Here is a 20093-nt window from a genome sequence, read left to right as displayed (position 1 = left end):
TTCGCTAATGCAGTTTACATCATAAGATTACTGCTGACAGCATTTAGCTAGAACTAGACAATGAAAATGTGCAGAATTTGCACAAAAGCGACTCTTATTATAACACTGTCCATGCTATTAAGAATCGCCATCTAGTTATAACTGTTTATATTAGGCTTAAAAAAAGAAAAATCTTAAAACTATATTAATATGTTGACATGGGTCATTGAAAGATTAATAAGCAGTAAAACTGATACACCCTATATTTCTCGTGTGTACATATATATAAGCTGTTCGTACGCTTCTTACAATGGTTGTCACTTATCTCAACTGTAATACTCAAATTTCACATACTTTAAATGTATTAGAAGTCACGGTTAACTCTAATCAGATGTAGCAAGTACATTCACCACAACAAAATTGTTTGCTTAAGTAAATTAGTATTAACACTCCTAACACTATCACGTTAAGTAGTTTTACTATTTTAAATATGTAATGATGGAGAGAATTAATTATTTTTTTTTACTTCATATAACGTGCGTACGCACTTGTGGACAATATTTTGTCTTTTAGGATATTATACGAATACTACTAAAAAAAAAAAAAAAAGGAGCACAAAAATACTTGCTGTTACACCCAGAGTGAGGTTAACACTTATTTACAAAAATGTACTTACACTTACAACATAAAATACCCTCTGTGTCTATATCTGGTAGCTACAGTATTGCTCAGTAATGTATAATGTTTAACATCTATCATGCAACATGTTATTTCACCTTTATAAACGTAACTAAAGTCTACTTTAAATTCTGCCATAAAACAAAAAACCGGAAACGGGTTGTCTGACCTTCTGCTCAGCGCGCCAAACAACGAACAGATGTTTAAACCATTTAGTCTTCTCCAAACTACCAAGCAGTTGGTCACGTGGATGTTTATTTATTTAGTTTTACGCACGCTCTTCAGGTTGAAAGCAACAATTTAATACTTTGCATTTTAATATCAAGTTGTCTAACGCTCTGATACGCAAAACTGCCCAGTGTCATAAATATTATCTTAATAAGGTTTATACAGAAGTGATCTTCTTTTCGCAGCATATTTATTCACTTGGTAAATGATGCACAGAAGTTTTTCATACAACAGTTCTCACGAGATTGTAACCCTGCTTATTATGTTAGTAAATTAAGAAAGAAAAGATGGAGAGATATCTGTGGGCATTCCTCATTTAAGTTACAGATAAGTTTGCTAAACTTATTTTCAATTCTTTTACGATAGAATATGTTCTTCTATGCGAAGAAGTTGCCTCAATATCTCTCAATTCAAAGTATTTGTACACAGTTCAAGAAAGCGTTTTCTTGCCCTTAGCTGTTAATTATACAAGTTCCTTGTATAGAAATAAAATGCAAAAAGTGAAATCTGCAAATAAATATAAAATATAATTTATTATTATACTGTGTGGTTAGTTACATTCCTTCCGATGTGCTTCCTTGCCTTTCACTGAAAATTTCCAGATTTGTAAGAATTGCATTTTTTTCTTCCAGTTCTACCTAATTAACATCACTTTAGTTTGTAATATGTTAATTAAAAACAGCTTCAGGATATACCGAAAAATAAAGACAATGATATTACAGGGAATAATCTTCAAACAAGGACCTGATGGTAAACAATAAAACGTACTTTCATTCATAAATGAATATTATATCTTATGTAACTTCAAAATACAATGATGGTGATAAAACATACTATTAACGGACATGAAAGGGGATTTTTTTTTCCCTGACTTTTCTCGGCTCATGCCCACTATTTATCGGCAAATTCTACTATGCTGTTTATTGTGAGGTAATATCTGTGAGTGTACATAAATACATACATGATACACCGACGAATTGAAACCTCAAAAATTCAGTATATTGGAAGATGTATTTTAGTTAACATTTTATTATAAATTATTTGTTTTCACGCACGTATTCTTAGAATTCATAAGTCATCCACAATTAGCGCTCTCAAAGTTAATTGGCGAGCTGTTTGACAAGGAATGTGTTTTCGTCCGAGCGAAAGTAGCGTGCTATGATTACGATCACAAGTATTTCACATACAACACAGCACTCGTGTGGTAATAAAATCATTGGGACCTGTTCGAAAGCCAAACAAAAACTGCTCGCCGACTTTAAAATTTTAATCAAGTGAACAACAAAAATAAACATGTATAAATTGTAAGACAACGTTACTCGGTACGTGAAATACTGTGGAGGATTGTTAGTTTAGCGCGTGAAAACAAAACAAAACGTCATGTCTTTTTTGTTTCTCATTATGATAAAAATACAGACGTTTAAAAAGCTGCTAACACATCAGACGCCACAATAAAAAATCAATAAGGCTACCGAGTGGGCTACAAATAACTTGCGGATCTTTCTAAATTAAAATAAAATAGTTACAGAGATTAATTCGAAGATAAGTATTTGTATTTTTGTAGCAAACTACTACGTCTATCTACTGCTGTCCCTAATTTTGAACTACTAACCACAAGAGAAGCAGTTAGTAGAATCTCACCATATGTACATACGCAATATTAACGCTATGGGGATTAAATGCCACTCTTATTACGCAACCACAGCTTAAAGTGGGATCAATATTTTATGGTAAACTATGCGTTAAGAGTAATACTTTATAAACTTATTTCGTAATATAATAGGATGTTTTTTTTTGTTTTGTTTTTAATCTTGCAACCCCTGCAAGTTGCTTTACTTGATGTACAAGTCCGCCATTACAGATCTGGAAAAAATATTTACTTTTTACATTTCAAGAGAATCTGTAAAAAATAACACTTCGAGCATCTTCTATATACATACCAATGCCTACATACACGATGCAATGTATTATTCTGGTACGCATGGCTATTGTGATTTTTTTTTATGTAAAAGGAAAGGGATATTGGTGAATAACTTTAGCCTATCTGTGACAGATGTCCAGTACTTTCAATTCTTATAAATAATTGGCAGTACCTGAACTAATGGATGTTTAGGCTATATCTATGAACATAACGATTACAAGTCAAAAGAGGCATACTCTTATCTCTTTATAAAAATCATTGAAGTTCGCACAAAGCTACACGAAGGGCATCTGCGTTAAACATTCCTAACTTAGCAGTGACAGACAAAAGGAAAGGCATCTTCATCCACCACTAACTCTTTTACCAACGAACAGCGAGTTTAACCGTAACAATATAACGCTTCCATGGTTGAAAGGGCAAGCATGTTTTGGTGGGACAGGGATTTTAAACCCGCAACCCACAAATTGCGAGTTAAGCGCCCAAACCAACGGGCAACGCCAGACTTTCTCACTTGGAATACCGTGTACAGTTTCAATTTTCTTATTTTAGAAAATATACTGACTTATCTGAAGTGGATCAGTAGAGGGTTACTTGGATGATTCCAGGAATGGAAGGGTTATCTTACAGTGATAAGTTCTCTTATTTTACTTTAATTATAGAAGGGTAAAAGGCGATGTTATTGAAGTTTGTAAGTTTATCGGGGCTTTCGATAGCATAAAAATACCCGAATTCTGTGTTATATTTTGAAGATAAGGGCAGTGACAAAGTTAAATAGTAGTAACTACTGCCTAGGATCCAACTAAGGCCGTTTTATTTCACTAATAGGTTGACTGACTAATGGAATGAGCTGTTATTGGCTGTAGTGGAGGCAGACAGTAGATAAAAACATGAATCAATAATTTATTGAAAAACAAAAGACAAGTTCAAATTTTTATCCTTTCTCAAGAGTGGGTGTGTAGGGACAACCTTGAAGATGTAGTTACTTCTTCTTGTGTGAATGTTATATTTTAAAAATCAGTTCACACGCTTAAACAAACACTGTTCAGAAACGTATAACTATTTTTTAGGAATTTCAGTTGAACCTGTTTTAAAGTTCTAGCAATTTAGAAACAATTTTATTCACACACAAAAAATATCGAATTTTATTTAAGTTTTTTTTTTGTTATTCACTCTAATGAACAATACTAAGGTGTACTGATACGATGTTAACTTCCAATAAGAATGTTATGACCATTGAAAATAAAACTATGGCAACAATGTATACTAAAATATAAAGAAAAACTAATACCTCTTTTTAATCTTTTTTACTCAAAAATCACGTTTTTAAATTTTTTTTTGCGATTATGGTATAATTCACGGAATTGATTGGAATTATTAGCACAATACCCATTACATATACAATATTTTCTATTGTCATAAGAAAAAATACACACAACAAGGAGATAATTAAATCGCTGTTCAAAACCTCTGACAAATTATCATTGGTTATTAAAGTTTAAATATAAGAATAGTTTTTCGTTTAGATATTTGCATATGAGTGTGAGGGCTCTATATATGTACCACAAACAGAATATTATAAAACAGTGTATTAACTACTTACACAGAATCTCGTCATTGAGAATACATGTGACCATGTGAACTGGGAATATACGGCAATAGTTTTTTTTATATACATTAATAATTTACAAAGCTATTGCAACAAATAGGCTTACTATCAAAACTTCCACAATCTTTAACATTCAAAAACTATTTAAATAAAACAAAACATACTCCTATACAAAACGTTGAACTTGTTTGAAAATAACTCCGAGAAACCTCACCTAGTTGCGAGTTTTTTCTTTACCAAAGAATGGCCCAGAAATTTGAGAAAAAACAAAAAAATTAATTATAGATACTTTAAAATAATGTCGTTCAATAGGAAACTAATCTTACCAGGCTCACTACTGTATCACCAGAAGTTTTTTATTATTATTATTATTCCAGTCCTTTATATCTTCAATTCCACTGAAAATTTGGTCCCACTGTTGCCCACTGGTTCACTTTGGCAATGAAGGCAACTATAGACCAAGCAGCTGCACGGGCAGCGCACGCATCAAGCAATTCCTCACGTTTAAGTCTCGCCGGTCACGTGACCTGGATGTTCTTCGGTTGTCACGCTTGAGAGAGTAACTGAACAGTTCTGCTGCCATCTTTTCCTCTTCGACCGAGTATCCATGGGAAAACTGTAGTATTGCCTAAAGCCAAATGCGAGACTAAATGCTCTTAAGTTGTGAAACTGCTTGAGCTTGAAACTTCATTCAGCACAAACGTTTGACCGATTATAACGTATACGACATCCTATAACAAATTTATTTATCCTCACAAGCTGAAACTTTTATACATCCAGTTCAGAAGTTTTAGACAACTTGACGCATGCAATATATGAAACATAAAAAAAAAAAAAAGTTTGGGTTAAATTGCAAGGAAAAATGAAGGGATTCCGGGTAATGTTTGTTCTGAGAAGAAGTTTCCACAGTGTTGCATTTCCATAATTACAAATTATCTGTTATTTCTAAATATGTGAATGATAATTTTTACTATATATAATACTAAAAACTATAAACTGTACACAGTTGTTTATAAATGTGAATTTAAATCATTAAACAGAGTAATTTTACATGCCATAGGTGTATTTAAGGTTATAGGTGTAAGTGTCGTTACTGTAAAATAATTTTAGAAAAACTAAGTTTAAAATATTTAATTTTTTATTTAAATGATAATGTCATAAGATGTGCCCAAAACACCTCATTCTAAACCACAAAGATGCTCTTTATATTTCTCAACAATTTAGATGTCAGTTGGCTTCTGTATCACTGTATAATCAAATTAATGTTGTGTCTTGAGTTCTGTGTTCATAACCATAATTAAATCCTACAAGATTCTAAAAATGAAACTGGTTTGAAAAAATTCACCTTACCAAAAATGTTTCAAAACTGTACACAGGTAGTTGAACATGCCCATGTCAGAGAAGACATCATGTGAAGAAAAAGTATGACTGTTGTAGATTAAACAGACTTCTGATCTATAAACGGTCAGATATCATAAAATTAGGCACACTATAGTTAGTATTCAATTATTTCTCATTGCTACATCAAATATGTGATTAAGGATGGAACAAACTTATTACAGCTTTCTCCAATGTGTTCTGTCTCAAAGCTAGTACAGGCAATTTCCAGAGAATGGTTATGAAAATAGAGCAGTAACATTTAAAACACACACTTTTGGTGCTTTAGTATTTGAGCAATCAAGTTAATGGTGAAGGCTGTCAGAACTACCAATATAGTTACGTATTTATTTATTACTACAATGGTTAGTTTTTTAAAACAATAACATACTCCTATTAAACAGTTGTACATATTTAAAAACAACAGTGAGAAACTACACTAGCAAGTTTTTCCATTGCTAACAAAAGGCACAGATATTTGAAAAAATATTAAATTATCTATACACATTCTGATTCAAGGCCAAAGCACCTATAATAGTAAAATATAGAATTATTACACTTGTACATTCCATATTATAATATTATTATGTGGATAAGGAAAACAGAAATTAAGATTGTGAATTGAACTGAAGGAGTACAAATGTCTTCTGAGAAGTAAGTGATCATTGGTAATTTACAATTATGTGTTTATTGATTCCAAGCTATATTTTATGTTCTGAAGAAATTATATGCAACTTGTTTAGGTTAATTGGTTCATACACCAGTCAGTAAATTACTGAATATCTTGAATGAATTTGTAAAGTTAGGTTCTAACTACTTTGCTAGTAATACTAATATGTAGAATAAGGCTGATAATGGGGTTTATATATTTGAATCCAGATAGTTTTTAAAAGGTATCTAGCATAAGAATTAAAAAAAAAAGTTATATTCTTTGATATTAACTTAAAAAGTTGTTTTACAGTATAATTCTTAATGCTATAAAAGATAGAGCAAGATTTGTGCAAACCTACCTAGTCAAAGTGAAGTTTATTTGTGTTTGGATGTGATGAAAGAATAAGTTGTTTTACTTCTAAAAATTCTGAGCTTTAGATTAAGTATATTATTTTATTCAAGACAAGGTTTATATTTTATTTTTTAACCAGATGACAAGTATAGAAGAATGAAAAATCTTTAAATGTTTTTAGCATTAATATATTATAGGAAAGTTACAAATATGTTGGATTAAAAAAACAAGATAATTACTTGTTTAAAAGAATTTTGAGCTTTAATAACAGAATGAAAGAATACTTTTTGTAATGCAAAAAAACTTAGGTCAACATGATTCAGGTATTCTAATTCAATTTACAGTTTTAATTAGGTTGGCTATGAAGTCTGATTTCTGAGATTAAAAACATAAAACAAAAGTCTAAATTACAGATGTACAAAAGTAAAATAGATTCATTAAAAATGTACATTTTCACACAGAATTCTTCTCAACTGCTCTTTCATTGTATATACTACTCAATTTTATCTAATTAAGTAAATGTAACTTGACTTCATTCAAGCTTTTGTATAAAAGAAAATTTGATGAGAAATATTTATTTTAAGATGTTAGATACATTTTTCTGTATGTTGGTTCATGATGTTAATGATCCAAAAATGACTAGTTATCAATTTACTATGTACATATTTCAGTATTTTCTTCTGTTGTCTGACAAACCTGTCTTACTGATTAATACAGCCATCTCTGAAATCTAAAGACTAAATGTTTTACTACAAGTTAACATAAATTCAATAATGAGGTTTGTATTTTGATATGACTTTGGAAAGACCAGTTTAAACTGTTTGTACAATGTTACATCAAAACACAGAAGTGCCCAGGTTTTATGAGTTAAGATTTCATATTCTTTATGCTTTCATGTGTACATTTCAAAACATTCCACATTTAACTGACTTGAGTGACAATAATTGCTGAAGTATATATTTTGTCTTTCAGTACTTGACCACAGTTCTGGCAGAATTCTCAGTTTACTCACTTGATGGTAATACAAGCACATGCTAATCTTTTTGTAGCAAATGCTATTTTTCAATAACAGATCATTGATCTATGGATCCGTTCAAAGAACCTTTAGTTAAATGACAATTTATTAAACTAAAAAGAGTAGAAATGGAAAGTCAAACTATTTGTACAGTGTTTGTATCTTATGGTGAAAAAATCTTATGTATATGTATGACAAGTATTAGCAGCTTGGAGTTGTTTCCCCTTAACCTGGTTGAGAGGACAAAAATCAGAGACAGAAAAATATCTTTCAAGGCCAGTGTAATTAGCCAGCCTCTTAACTTATTTACAGTGCTATGCTCTGGACAAAACAAAAAGCACATCTTGAAAGGGCAACAAAAAACACTAAAATAGTACATGTCAGAAGATACGATATCAAGTGACAAACTTGGCGAGGTGCAGACAGTGAAGTACTGTGTAAAGCTACACCATCCATAGACAAATTCAAAGTTTAATGACCTACGTAAACAAGCTTATTAGAAATGTAAAGTAAATACTCCAATAACTATGTACTTTCTGCTGCATAAAGTGCAAACTTGCTTTGAAATTAAAGAAACTAGATAAATACATTTGTAAATTCTGTATTGGAATTTATTTTTACTTTAAAAGCAATTCTTAACACAAGTAACAAGAATTTTAAGTCTAGTTATCTTTATAGATGCAGTTTCAAGGTTTAAACAACAAAGTTATAAAACTGATTTATATTTTAGCAATGTTTTATTGAGATAAGTATTGATACAAGTTTTATAGGGTATAATATATGCATGAATTGTTATTTCTAACATTTGAAATGTAATTAATTTTTGTCATGTTTTAAAATCCAACCAACCAGTTCTTCAAAAAGTGTTAAGCTCTATCTGGAACTTACATCACCATTAGCAGTGATAAAAAATAATATAATCTTATATGACTGGCAGCATTAATAACTAATCATTTTTATTTCAAGTATCTTAAAATTTGGTGTATGCATTTAAATATTGTAACCACAAAATAATAAAGGGCATTAATTTCTCATAAAAACAAAAACAGATGAGTGAATATCGATTTAATTCCAAGTTACATATGAATGAAAAATATTTTAAAACACTTAATACTGAAAATGCAAGTTGCACATATTTTTTGTAAAACCTCTGTTGCTATTATAATCTTAATGAAAGGAATACAATACCAAAGATGAGAAACACGATCTTACTAGATGAAATATTCTGCTGTGCTGTAGTTTCATTATTTAATTTTTCTTGCAAAATCCAAATTGTATTACTGGAATAGTGTAATCTAGAGTTGTTGTATGTTTAATAAGTTTTTGTAAAAATAATTATTTTGTTGTTTTGTTAGTAATTCTGCTGCAGCAATAAAGTTCTTTTCATAGATTGAATATTTTGTCACTGCAATGCTTTTACCAGTTATTTGCTATGACATTTTCACAGTGATTGGTGTTAATCATTATAAACTGTTTCTAAAAGTGTTTTGACAAAAAAGCTTTTAATTTATAAACATACTATATTCTTAATGAGTATATTTTGCAGTGCAGCGAAATATATATATATATTGTTGCATTATTTTCACGTAAACACCTGCACACATGAATGTAAACTACAAACCAAAAAAATGTAACATGTACAATAATTTGGGAAACTTAATGATCATAAAACAATTTTTATTAAATTTAGACATCTATAACTTAATATTTAAAGAGCACAAGAAACCTGTTGGCCCATCTTGGCCACCCAAACTCCAAAAGTTAATTCAAACATGTTCATGTCTGGTAGTCTTACTATTCTCGCCAGTTCCTTTAACAATCTTAGATATCTTCACCAGATCCTCTTTAACTTTTTTTCTTTTTTGTAAAAGACAAAATTTCTTGTCTTAACCTGTTCTCATCACAACCATCCAGTGTTCTTAATATAAGGAGCTGTAAACAATATTTCAAATGTGGTCAAACCAGAAATATTTAAAAATGAAATTATAGTTCTATGTCTTTGAAGTAAATTAAAAAGAGTAAAGATTTTAACATTGAGCACTGAGATACCCAAGTTGTGACATTGAGCCAGCTTTATTTAACTCAAGTTATAACTCCGTTTTTTTTCTATCCAATGAGTCCAGCCTATACTTTTTTCTACAAACCTTTAATATGGTACTTTGTCATATGCTTCCTGAAAATCCTGATAAACTAAGTTCACACCATTACCCTCATATACACAACACATGAAATAAACATAATAATAAATTAATTGAATAGCATTAATTGTTGGCAAAAAAACTTCATCTTTGTTGTAACAAAGAACTCTAATGGTTTCTGCAAATGAAATTACAATGTAGTTGTGGCAAAGAATATTTGACCTTTATGCCCATACATGTATGGTACTTTGTGGTTACTCTGTAGTAATTAACAAGATTGCATAAAACTATTTATGTAATTTATTCCTATGGGAAGCTAACTTTTATGTCAGTATCCTTTGAATGAATATGATGGTGAGTTGTTTTCAAAGCCCTCGCATACATTGTTCAAATTGCAAATTTTTTTTTGTCTTGTAGTGCTGCACATCGATAAGTTATTTTTTTTGACAATGTCACTAAAACACAAACCTTGATGCTTGTAGGTGTAAAACCAGGTGTGCCTCAACTGCCAAGCACTGGAACCCATGGACATAAAATTTAAAGTTACATGAAGCAATGAACACAACAATGACAAATACTTCTCATAATTAGTTAGCACTACTAAAATTAAATGATAAAAAATGTACAGACATTACAAAGGAAAAATTCAGAATCAGTACTCAAATTTTCAGGACTTTAAAATCCTGTCATATAGGATTAAACCTGCATTTTCATTTATGAAACATTTCCACCATCAGAAACTGAATATCTCGGGCACTGCAACACAAGATTCTCTGTGGCTGACACGCAATATAAACAAACTCAATTCCAATAACCAAACTGTTTTGTTTTCTAATATATTTTTTAAGTCATCTATTTCATAGAAATTTTTTTTAAATTTAAACTGAAATTTTAGGCCTATTCTAGGATCACGACTTAAGAACAGTCACTTTCCAGGATTTTAAGGATAGAACAAAACTTGTAAAAAATTTAAAATTTTTTTTATAAGGTTTTCTTGCCGATATAAAATGTTAACTTCATTCTGTCAGTCTTGTTCACACTTTCTTGAAATAATGACCATTGTCTGATGTTTATTCTAAGCCATGAAATCCAAGATAGAACATTTTGGAATAAACTACATTGTATTATATGTTGAGATTTTCCTACACTTAAAATGTATTTCTAATATATACCTTTTCATACATTTAGCTTTTTGACTTCTGCTGCCCTCTACTTTTGCAATTTTCACTCACCTCATGTGGTATAGTTGTGTTGTAGTTTGTAAATGAGAATGCAATAACCTTTCACCAATAGAATGGCAACACACCTTCCTAATACAGCTGACTTCCTCTATACTGTATAACATTCTCATCATTTCAAGATTAGGCAAAGACTCATTGGAAGTGGAGAGGAGGCAAGTATGTATTGGAAATACATTTTCAGTATAGGAAAATGTTAACTTCTGATATGATACCTTTCCTCTTCTCATGTAATTAAGATAGAATCTCACATCGAAACAGTGGAAAGATAAGTGAAAAAGTTACCCAGATAAGCACTCTTTTGAAGGCACCTGCAGAGAACCAGTTTTGTGTAATACTGTATATATATAGGGCCACACTCACAGGAAACCACATTCCATCTGTACCAAGTATACCTTTTAGTTGTCGTAAAGTTACCCATCACTAAACTGTGCAAAAAAGATGTACATGTCACCAGTAATTAGATGTGCCAGGAGATGTAGAGTAACTAGGGTGCATCAGATCACACGAGTCAGTTTAAGTCCAAAACCAGTCAATATTTGGTATTTGACTTCCACTGTGTGGTAGGGTGATGGCCTCAACTGTCTTGATCTCAAAACCAAGAAGCAGAAGGGGGGGGGGAATCTTCCATTCCAACAACCCAGCCAGGGTACATGTGCAGACCAAGTACAAGTACACACCAACACCAAGCTATTGGCAAAACTGATGTAGATAACGGAAGGAAGGGGGAATGCAAATGTGGCGAATCAACTTCAGTCCAAAACTAGGTAGCATTCAAAATTTTTAAATTCAATGGTAGAAGGAGGGTTGGAATTATGTTGTCTGAACCTATACCAATCTAACACCAGAACACCTGGAAACTGACATCCAGACAGTGGTAGAATTGGGGAAATCCAGCTGGAGAGGTGAACTGCATGTGGTGAATCATTAAGTGTAAAATAAAGTAGCATCAGGTATTTGTCTTCTTGTCCTCAATAGGATAAGAACACTCCATCTACACCAATAGAATACAACCACTGAATGGAATTGGTCACACTCCGTAGTAAGATTCCATGGTTTACCACCCCAACAGCTAGAAATTGACAAGTGGAAAAAAACATCTGTACTCCACTTATCCCAGTGAAAAGTGACAATACAAATGGGGAGTCCAGAGGAATGCAGTACCCATAAGACAGTGCAATAGGTGACCATGAAAACCTTGTTATTAAAAGCAAGCCAGTACCAATTTATTCAACTTGGGCTGAAAGGATGGGCAGCAATCTCAACACTGTTTTAATCATAATAGTCCATGTGTTGGTATAGTCTGTTGCAAGCCTTATTTATGAAGCAAGATACCATGAGGCAACTTCTAGTAGCCTTATGGAACACCTCATCTCTTCAGTGACCATAAAAGACTTGTATGGCTGTATAGTGCATATTTACATTTAAGTATACTTGGGATTCAGGAATAAAGAAATTGCCACTGTAAAGGGAATAAATAAAAAATAACTTACCTTTTCAGAATTGAAATGAGGTATTGAGAATGGCAACAAGTGCAAATGCTAGCCAGAGGAGGAGGAGAAGGTCAAATGATGTAGGTAGCAAGTAATTAACATTTGAAGTATAGTCCACACATCAACCTGCACAATCTTTTCCAATGGAAGACAGAAGTAGGCAGATGGGGATAGGGTCAGATGACTGATCTAGAAGGAAAAGTGGAAAATAGAACAAGAATCTTTGGATAATGATACATAAGCAAGATAAATAAACTAGAAAATCCATCTGATAAGCATGCCTGGAGAAAGAGGTAGAGGAGGAATTTGAGGGTATAGGAAGATGGGAACAAGAGCCACAGAAGAAAACTGTATGGACAACATAACAATCCAGTGCTTGTGTTGGACAAAGATCATGCAGATAAAATCTGGAACACAAATAAGATATGGAGGGGGGGGATAGGAGAGAAGATGATGTTCCCTACATGAGCCATCAATGTTTTGGGAAAAAACTCTAGTCCAGATAAAGGAGAACAGAGATTTAATGATAAAGAATAGGGGCAACTATAATAACAGAGATGTTAGACTTATGATGTCCACATGCAAAGAGGAGTAAGCAACATGTCTTGAGTGAGAGGTGGTACAAGGAATAAGAAACTACAAGTTCAAAGATAGGAAGGTAAGGACATTAAGGACAATGGTGAGATTCCATTCCAATATGGTAAGGGAGCTGAATGAGGCAGGACATATTAGGTAAAAGATCTGGAAATAGAAGAGGTATAGAGAGAGATGATCAAAGGAGGTTGAACAGTGGAATCCATGGTTGTGCAAGCCACATTAAAGTGATGATAAGGACTTGACACAAAGTGGTTTGTATAAGAGAAAGCACAAGAGGGAAAAAGATGGATGAGAAGATAAGCATACAGAAGGTTGGTCCATTCCTGACTGAAGGATGCAGAACTAAGGACTAAAAGAGAAGAAATTTTGTATTGAGCTGGGTAGCATATGCATCCAGAAAGGAAGTACCAAGCTAGGTGTATAACTAACAAAACAAAGTGAGAGATCACTCCACCAGCAAAGTTTTGTCAGGATGACATAGCTAATTTGCCACAATATTGGCTATGTCATCCTTGTTATGGAATATAACAAGCAAGAAGATGGACATGCTGAAATTAGGACCAGAAAAGAATATTAAGCATTTAAAAGCAAAGTGAATGGAATCAAGTTTCTCTTTGATGAGTGGTGTAAGAGACAACAGTCAGAATGGATCGTGACCAGGTGGCCCTGTACTACCAAGCAAAAAAAGACCCAAAGCCTAAAAAAACAGTTAGGAGTTTCAAAAGTTTGATGTGTAGTGAAGATTTGCCCATCAATTAACATCTGAATATCTCCTAAAAAATCCAAGTATACTTCCCATCTATTACAAGAAGCATTTCCAAGGAGATGCAAGTTAGGAATGGGAGAAGGCTAGTGAATATTTGTTGAGGTGTTGTCCTTGTGAACCCACCAGGTAAATTCAGCTTGCAGGGGAGGAGGGAAGAAGATGGCAGAGACCAAAGGATCCCAAACAAAATTCCATTGATCATGCATCACTCACTGAAGACAACACATATGCATGGACTCAAGTTTGACAAGCCATCTCACATGAGCCACCTCCTATAGGAGGAAATAGGTATGGTTATGAGAGGCTTGTTGGAAAATAGTCAAGAGGAGCTAGTTGTCCTTATTAAATGTGAAACTGCAAACATTGGTTGTGAATATGGCAGGCAAAGGCTCTGACTATACAAAAAAATATGTATGGAACTAATACTAAACCAAATGGCACAATGTGGAACTGAAACATCTGACCATCAGAAACAAACAAAATAAGAGTGGGGAAGAAATCAGGATATGAAGATAAATTTTATCCAAAGTGTTGACCTTGATCACCCATAAACCTGAATGACCATCTGGGGTGAAGAAAGACTCCTTGGTGAACTGTGGGAGGTTAATGAAGTTGTTGGAATTGGAGAAGTTAGTTACAGGATGCCAATCCCCATTCTTCTTGGAAACATAAACAGCCAGAAATAAAAATTTTAAAACATTTGAAACACTTGTTCTACAGCATCCTTGTTCAAGAGATCTCAAATTGCCTCAGAAAGAGACTGGCAAGGAGGAAGAAAGTTTTGTATTTAAGCCCAAAACTACACAAAGGGCTATCTCTGCTTTGTTCACCACAGGCATCAAAACCCACTCTCTAGTAATACAAGTCTGCAGACATACCGTGCCGTTGAGGGGTGGAGGAAGAAAGAAACAAGGTGTGAGGATAAAGTGGGGAAGCTAAAAAACACAGAATAAAAAGTCCTATTATAATCTGAAGAACCTAACTGTCCATGGCAAAAATATGCCACAGATGAGCAAACCCAACAAACCACAACCCCACAGTGCTGGAACTCACAGGATATTCACCAATAAAGCTGGCATTGGAAAATGTAACAATGCTAACAGACAGCCTCAGAAGGATCTCAGAAAACAGACTAGCTAAGAAAGGAGCCAGATGAAGATCATGTAAATAGAAAGCAAGCAGATGCATGTGTGACAAGACAGTATCTCTGCCAAGGAGATCCCAATGACAAATGAACCATGTATGAAAGTACAAAAACAAGGAAGATAAATAAACCAACATGGAAAAAAGTATTTCTATTCAAAAAAAATAAAAAACCCTTTATGGAAAGAGTGAATAGCCTGAGAGTGAGGTTAATGGAGGATGACAGTAAGGGTGAGACAGAGATGAGAAAATTGAACAAGGGAAAAATCATAGTATATTAGAAGGATTGGAGCCCCATGCCTGAATCAGAGACTTTTGAGGTCTGAAAATTGAAAAACAGAAATTGCAACCCATGATATGAAAGCATGGGAATAAGCCAAATACAGGAACCAAAGCATGATGGCATCCAAATGTAATTGGGTAAGAAACCGTTTGGCATGGACTCAAATATCAGGTGAAGGGAAAAAAATGAATAATCTGACATCAGGACAGAATGAGAAAGTGAGGAATTCTGAGATACAGGGGAAAGAGATAAATAATACACCTGAGAAACCATGCCTCAAAATGAAAATTAAGTAGATCAAGTGGGGTAGAATGGGGTGCAACAGCAAAGGCAGGAGGTGGAAAAAGGCTGTAAAATATCTTCAGGAAGATTTTCCCAAGAGAAGAGGAATCTAACTTCAGTTCCAGAGTCATAGCTGGCTGCATGATAGACTCTTAACTCACTCTGTGCACTAAGGCTAATAAAGACTTTCTCCACTAAATGTGTGGAACTTGAAGTCACAGAAGAAGCAATTGTTGTTAGAATAGTTGTAGCAAGAATCATACTAGAAGCTGTTGTATTAATACTAAATTGAGAGTTGAATATGTAGAAAATAAACTTTTAAAAGAATTTTTTTTACGTAAAGAAAAAGAAAAGTGATAACAAAATAATGTCAATACAGTAATATTTAGTTAAATTACATGCAATAAGACAAAACATGGAACAAAAATCGAGTAGAACTGCACAATGGAATGCCAAATCAAGAAGTGATGTGTGGTCCACAATATAGTGGGAGTCAGATGTTTTAGGAGGGTGTCACATGCTTATTTTCATACTACAGCACAGTTATACCAAATGAAATCACATGAGGGTAGATAGGAGTATCAAGGCATGTGATGAGAAAACACTGTACAATTAGAGGGCAGCACAAGTCAAAAAGCTATTATGTAAAAGGAAGTAAGGTATGGTATAGGAATTTTTAATAGGTTTCACACATTATTGTGTACTAATTCTATCACAAGACATGCTCAGTAAACACTTTAACCAAATTGTTTGCTGCTGTAAAACCTTTATTGCAATGTATGTGGCTTTTGATTTGTCTAAAGTTCTCAGGAAGAACCTTCCTCTTAACAATCTGGCTAGCCTATCTCTTCTTCTGAGGGTCCATCATGAGGCTAGTTGATTCTCAGTTAAATCTTTTTATACCCACCAAGTGGTTTCACAATGAGTTAACTCCCAGACATCCTAGCAGTCAAGCAAAAATTACACAGATGTTCATCTTATCTACCAAGTTACTTAACTTTGTAATAGATTGGAGATAGTGAGTGTACTGTCACATGCAATCCACATATTCCAATCATCTTGCAAAGATAAAACATCCCTGTTCACCAACACACTTCCTTGGAAGGAGATACAGTATTCGTTTAGAATATTTTAACCTGGTAGATGTCAAGATTTCATGAGATGTTAGGTCCTTAAGGTTTTAAAAAGTATGATTATTATCATTTCGAGATTGAAATGAAAAAAACAAAACAACTAAATCTTTGTGTCAAGGCAGGTTGAAGTCCAAAGGAAGAAAACTCATTTTCTCATCTTCAATACAGCATTAAGAGCTGAACAATTTATATTGTTAACTTATAGCTAACTTCTAGGGTGGTTGTTTTATTATGTTACTAGAGTAACATTAACAAAACCTTTCATGGTACATTCATTTGGTGCCTCCATTTTATATACTATTTTAACATTGTTACACATTTTAATTTAGTATAACCAAAATATATTTTTTTATTTTGATATTAATCAAATAATGAAATATAATGGTTATATGCTAATGTGGAAAACAAAACAAAACACATGAACAAATGAAAGGGGCAAATTGGTGAAAAAAATTGTACAATAGTCTATTCAAGTGTTAAATATCTCTATTTTGGTTATAAATTAACAAAACAGGACTTTCACAGTTGAGTCATGATTTTGACTTCATATCAAACAGTGCACCCAATGGAAATATCAACTGATTCAATTAGATTGTTAGATACTATATCAGAATTTGAAAGGATTAACTTTAGTAGAAGAGAAATAATTTTTATGAAACAATATGATATTCGCTCTGGTAATTATAATATACAGAATGGCACTTAGTACAGAAAATGAAGTATTTCAAATGCCTTAGAGAAATAAAGAAGTAATTTACAGCACACAATGTATGCCAAGAGCTCGTGGCTATATTAGAAGGCACTAATTAAAATACCAGAAAGTTTGGGATATTTTATCCTATGTGGAAAAAAGTTTGGTAATTTACATTTGTTTGATTTTGTAGTAGCAATTTCTGATGTGAAACTTGTATCTATTATATAATAAATACACTATCAGGAGACACTTTCAGTGTTACATCAAGGGGCTGTAGTGAAAAAGAAACAGCCATATACTTCCTAACCAGAGATCATAAAGCTGGTCAAAAGAAGGGGGTTCAAAGGAACACTATAGGATTACTCTAAAAATGAAAAGATTATCTTACACTGCAGAAAATCTCTCTGTTTCTCAAGAGGTAATTTTATTTAATTTACAAAATTACTTTGCAGATCAATAGAAATAAAATACTTAATTATTTTTTGCTGTATTTTGAAGACAAAATAACGCAAGTTTAAAATTTTGAAAAATACAAGCTAGGTTCCAGTTAAGAAAACTTTTCTAACAGGGTGGTTGTTTCATGAAATAAGTTGCAGTTGGCACTAGTGAAAGTCAGCACTCTCAGTATTTCCTGAGAAATAAAAGGTTAAGTTCTTCTCTTGTCAAGAGTGGGTGTGAAAAGACAGAACTAAAAGACCAAATGTTTCCTTGTTATGTGTTTATAAGATTAACTCTACGCTGTGCATCATCAGATTTCAACATGTTTCTAGATCATTTTTCACTGGACCTGTATATATGATGCATCATGAAATGATAGTATTCCCAAAAGTTAATCTTGTTTAATGAGATGTAGGTCATACAAGAGGAAAATATAAATTAAACTGAAGTCTTATAATGTGAAAATGAGTAACTGACATTAATTAAACTGACTCGTGTATAAGCTATGGTCTCTGGATTTTTGACTCAAACTTTATCACAACTAGTTCAAAGAAAGATAAAAAAAATAGTTGAAGTTGTAACCAGCAAACTGTTGACTGGGTATTTCAAATCTGAAGTAGACACAGTGAACTGTTGAGCTACAACTCCCTGATATAAGAGAAAATTAAGTGGTAATGGTACAGAGAATAATAAAATGAACATTTAACACCTAAACTCTCTGATCCACACAGTACATCTGAAGCACAGAAAAAAAACCAGCTTACATTTGCAAGCATGTAGAAATTCTTTTCTGACTTTTAAATGCTACTTGAAGAGCAAAAATGTAAGTGGGTGATCTATCCACTGATCTAGGCTTCAGTATCAGAAGAAAATTCTGTTTGTTTGAAGTTAAACACAAAGCTGCATAAAGGGCTATCTGTGCCCTGCCCTGCCACTAACATAAAAACTAACCCAACACAGAAAATAAATTTCAAGTTTTCAACAGTGACTTCGACTTGTACCGTTGTAAAAATACTGTCAATGTGTGTGTATTAAGTTAGTATTAATTGTGTTATCACTGGCATTATTAAAGTTGTATTTACAATTTACATGGCAGGAGACATTTTTCTAGTATTATTACTATTAATCATTAAATTACTGGATAACGATATTACTATGATTTAAGACTAAATTCTAGAACTAGAACTTTGTAGAAGTAGCAACATCTGATATTTCTGCTTTTACCAGTTCTGGTACTAAATATCGTGAGAAAAAAAAAGAGAAACAATCAAAAATATTAGTATATGCTCATAAAGCCCCAATTTCAAAATTAACATAAAATAAGAATGAACTTACAAGGCAGTCTTATTACCTTCTTTGTTCTTTAAATGTTTAATTCTCCAACAAGTCGCACACTTCTCCACTTATATTTTTATAGAACTTACTCCTTTTCGGTTAAATTCTTCGCACTTTTAATATCCCGCCAGAAAAAACTTGAATTTCCACAAGGTGACACCATTATAGTTTGTAGTCATTCAGGGCTGTTCAAAATTAAAACAATATATTTGTTCAATATTTTAAAACATAAAAACTTCATGTAACTAACATCATAATTATTTTTTATAAAGCGAAACATTATTTTACAGCTATACAATATGATTTAATGATTTAAAAGGCACGAATATTATTACGATAGTTCATGATAATATTTTTTTGTTTGGAATTAAGCACAAAGGTAAGCGATGTGCTCTGCACACCGCAAATATCGAAGTTCAAAACCACTTTTATATACATATGCTGGTTTTCAATATAATATTCAATTTTAACATGCTTTCTCATCACCTCATGAGCAGTATTTTTTTCTCTTTTTGTCACTGAAACAAACTTTCAAAGCTATTGTTATAATGTTAGTACAAAGCTACACAATCTATTAAGTTGTCCAGAAATAAATGTCGTTTTTGAACCGCGAAGTATAGAGAAGTATAAACCAGTGTTGTAAAACATGCTTTAATCAAAGTAAGCACCATTTGCTTCAACACACTTTTGCCAATGTGTAACGATGTTGTTTATGCTCCTGCTGTAGAAATTAGAGTTTCTATGGT

The 20093-nt window shown here is 32.7% G+C and overlaps 1 protein-coding gene across 4 annotated transcripts in view; it reads right to left on the bottom strand.

The window, feature by feature from the left end:
- Window positions 1-19539, bottom strand: part of LOC143251199 (uncharacterized) — a 71565-nt gene extending 52026 nt beyond the window's left edge. Inside the window, exons 1-2 of one of the 4 annotated variants that reach the window (XM_076502649.1) lie at window positions 19348-19453; window positions 5763-5867 (exon numbers count right to left, since the gene is read on the bottom strand). The gene's annotated coding sequence lies outside the window, so the exon portion shown is untranslated. Of the gene's footprint in view, window positions 1-4738; window positions 5251-5762; window positions 5868-19347 lie in introns of those variants that run through there. The other 3 variants (XM_076502639.1, XM_076502628.1, XM_076502622.1) reach the window with 3 other exon arrangements.
- Window positions 19540-20093: the final 554 nt, after the last annotated feature.

The sequence above is a fragment of the Tachypleus tridentatus genome, chromosome 1 (assembly GCF_004210375.1).
Source record: "Tachypleus tridentatus isolate NWPU-2018 chromosome 1, ASM421037v1, whole genome shotgun sequence".
NCBI lineage: Eukaryota > Metazoa > Arthropoda > Merostomata > Xiphosura > Limulidae > Tachypleus > Tachypleus tridentatus.
This window is presented reverse-complemented; position numbering and strand designations above follow the sequence as displayed.